Below are 3,740 nucleotides of genomic sequence, written 5' to 3'. Positions count from 1 at the left end.
TTTATTTGAATCAAATTTTAGTTTCCTCTCTTCAAAGAATGACATACATTTCCTATTTATTCTGTAAAGTGGGTAATCCTTTGAAGTGCATCTCTGATAGAAACATTTTTTACTGGTGTACACAGAACATAAGTAGATAAATGTTACCTTACTAAAATGTGGCCTTAGAAGTTGTTTTCCTTCACCAAGGGCCCCTGTACGTTTCTCATCCCTCAGATAAGGGGGAAACCGCTGTTTGCAAATTAGTAATTTCTGAAAAAATTAAAAAACAAAACAAAAACCAAAAAACCAAAACCTAGGTGTGGTGGCACAGACCTGCCATCCCAGCTCTCTGGAGACAGGCAGGACGAGCACCACAAATTTGAGGCCAGACAGGGGTACACAATCAAGGCTCTTTCTCAAAGCAATACAACAAAACAATAATTAAAAAAAAAAAAAAACAGTAATAGCTTGTAAGACTCATGCCCAGGCACGGATGCTCCAACCTGGAAAAGAAAGATACCCTATTCGGATCCCAAATTAACCATTACTAGATTGGCACCTCATCTAGCCTTTCCAGAAATAAAAGCTCAGGTCTGGTAAAAGTAGGTCCAGAGAAACTCTGGTCACAGAGAAACTCAGGCCTGGTGCCCACTACCCTTCCTCCGGTTTCTTACGCTTCCTGGCTGTCCCAAACGGCCTGTGTCTGATCTACTCTTCAAGCTAACACAGCCGAATCCGGCTTCCCATTTGTAGGCGCTTCTTCCTACAGGAGGCTCCAGTCTGTGTTTTTGCTTAAAGGGGTAACACCAAACTGTGTAGATGACAGCCAGCCAGCATAAAACCTGGACCTGTCCTTCTAACCAAAGGTCCCCAGTGGGGCCTGGTGGAGCCCTCCCTGTGCTCCTGGCTCTGGGAGGTGAAGGAAAGAGATGCAAAACTCTGGGCCCTCACTGGCTACATAATGGGTCCAAAGCCCGGAGAGCCTGCAAGAGTCTCAATAACAATGTCTTCAAAGGTATTTATCTTAAAGGATAGTTCTCTATTAGAAGGCATGTGAACACATATTCCTATAAATCTTCTTTGCCATGATTAATCTTAGATATCTATTATATAAAGAATAAAAGCAATGATGTAGTGGTTCACCTGGAAGCCTAGCCCGTATTTATACAAATAATGAAATGCCACAATTCACCTGGGATGTGGAGGCGTTTTACACTGAAAACCACAACTCCCTCCAGGAAGTCCCGCTTAGCACATTTGGCATCCACACTCAGCTCATCAGAGACAGAGCACCAAGTGGGCAGGAGCCTGGCATCTCCGTGGCACATAAGGAAGGTGACTCAGTTGCTGGGTCACAAGGGTGGACAAAGGATGCTCCACCACCGGGGCCACACCTTGCCTGTTCACCACAGCGCTAAGCGCTTAACACAAGGTCAGGCATCCGGTAGGTTCTTAGGTACTGAATGATCAATCTGGAACCTAACTGACTCTTCCNCNCCCCCCCCCTGCCCCCCCGCCCCCCCTCCCGCCCCGCCCAGGGAATACTGGGGATTAAACCTGGCACCTCATACTTCTGAGGCAAATGCTGTACCCCTCAGCTACACCTCTAGCCCTACATTACTTTGGGGGAGGAGTATTTAAGAAAATCCTAGATAATAGAATAGCATCTAACACTTTCTATTTACGAGGAATCTTGACTAGTTAATCCAACAATCGGATCCTGAGGGGGGTGGGGAGGTGTCAGAACAGTGCGGCTCATCCCTGCTCGGGAACCGTAAGGCACAGTCTGTGATAAACACCGTGCCATTTTAAACTTTTAAAACAGTCTTACTTTACCTTTTCAGACCAGTTGGGAAATCAAGAAGAAAAATGATATTTGGTGGGGAAAAGAGTAATTTTACTTAAAGAAGCCAGAAAATTAGTGTTCTTTATTAGCGTTGAAGGCTCTGGAAAGTTATGCCTTTTCCAGGGCTTTTGGCCAGAAACTGGGCAACGCTTACCTAACGTGCCACAGCCACGAAAAACGTTCTTAGAGGGAGAGCACACACTGGTTTATGGGGATGGGCCCCTTAGGTCCCCGTTAACGTGTCATATACCTTTCCAGAAGATCAGGACATTCAAGAAGGCCCCTTACAGCCTGACATGGGACACAGCCACAGTCACTTAAGAAACTCAGTCCTGCAAAGGATGGGACTCAGCTGCTTCTGCCAGCGCCAGTGTTAGGAGGCAATAAAGTCCACTAGCAAAACCCCAGAGATATTTTTCTTCAAAATAATTCTGATTTCTTTTTTTCCTATAAAAAGACAAATAACATCTCAGAGAATTCTGTTTGCACGCTGAGGTTCCCATCAGAGCTGTTTTACAATATGTGTTTATACAATCTCAAGTGATTGCCAGACTGCGGGTGGGGCCAGCCGGGCCAGTTCACTTTGTATCATAGACTGGTTGCATGCTCTTGTTACAGGCCAACCTGACTTGGATTTGTTTGGGGGCATTCAAGTTGGTGTGAAGTTGAGTGAGACACAACATCCAAATCACCACCAACTTCTAAAAAGCCACCCATCAACACCACATCAGGAAAACGTGCAGTGTAACACACCCTGCTGCTACCAACTGTTTCAGTGAGGAACTCCGCCTGTGCTTGTGCGGCTGAACAGGGGCCACAGCCGGTTTGGGGAGGGTCTGGAGCTCTCAGGAAACGAAGTGCTACTGGAGGAAGTACGTCACGTCACGGGGGGCGGAGCTGGCTGTGAGTTTATAGACTCACCAAGCTGGACACTGTACTCTTGATCTCCTAGATGCAGATGCAACGTGATTTGCCAGCCCTGCTTTGGAGCCTGTTTCCAAGCCTTCCTGGGCATTATAGCTCCCTCTCTGGAGTGTAAGTCAAAGGAAACTCTTGCTTTGGGTCAGAGTATTTTATCACAAAAACAGAAACCAAACCAAACCAAACACCGTTACATCAATGAATGTAAACATTTGACATTTTGAATATTCATACTTAAATAAAAAATTTGGAAACTTTATAAATGTCTGTAGCACCCAGTGTATTACTAATTACATCCCACATTAAGCAATTATGCTTTCTGTCCAAGAGCCATAGGAAATCAATACTCCAGGGATCATAAAGAAGAAAGAATAAGCAGCTGAATGTCACAAAATGCATTTTAGAGGGAGTCTGCAAACTCCACAGAAGCAAGTACATGTAGCATATCTCTTCTACTTATCATAAGAGTGAGCACGGGAGTGCGGTCTGGGGGAATAGCGGGAACACGGAAACGGGTCCCTTGCCTCTAAGCAGCCCCTCCCACTCTGCCATGCCCCCCACCCCCAAGGACTCGATGCTGCTCTCACGGTGCTCAGTTAACTGCCTGGTGCACTGTCTGGCGCACCCTCTCTTCATTAGTTTTTTAAAAAAAGCTCCTCTAGGACATGCATGCTGTCTTTAACTCCTCCAGAGTCATGTGCATTGCTGACTATTCAGTTATTTAAACAGAACACTTAAGGGAATGATAATTAAAAAACACGCATCAAACATTTCCTTGGTAAGTTTCAAGTAGAAGCAGAGAACTAGCCCACAGCTACAGTGAGTAGTGGAACAGCACTTCTAAGACACATTGAATGTAAACGAAGCATTTCCCTTTAAAACAGCCTCTTCCGGGGCTGGTGAGATGGCTCAGTGGGTAAGAGCACCCGACTGCTCTTCCGAAGGTCCAGAGTTCAAATCCCAGCAACCACATGGTGGCTCACAACCATCC

This window comes from Mus caroli, chromosome 13 (assembly GCF_900094665.2).
Source record: "Mus caroli chromosome 13, CAROLI_EIJ_v1.1, whole genome shotgun sequence".
Lineage (NCBI taxonomy): Eukaryota > Metazoa > Chordata > Mammalia > Rodentia > Muridae > Mus > Mus caroli.
Note: the sequence above shows the minus strand (reverse complement) of the source record.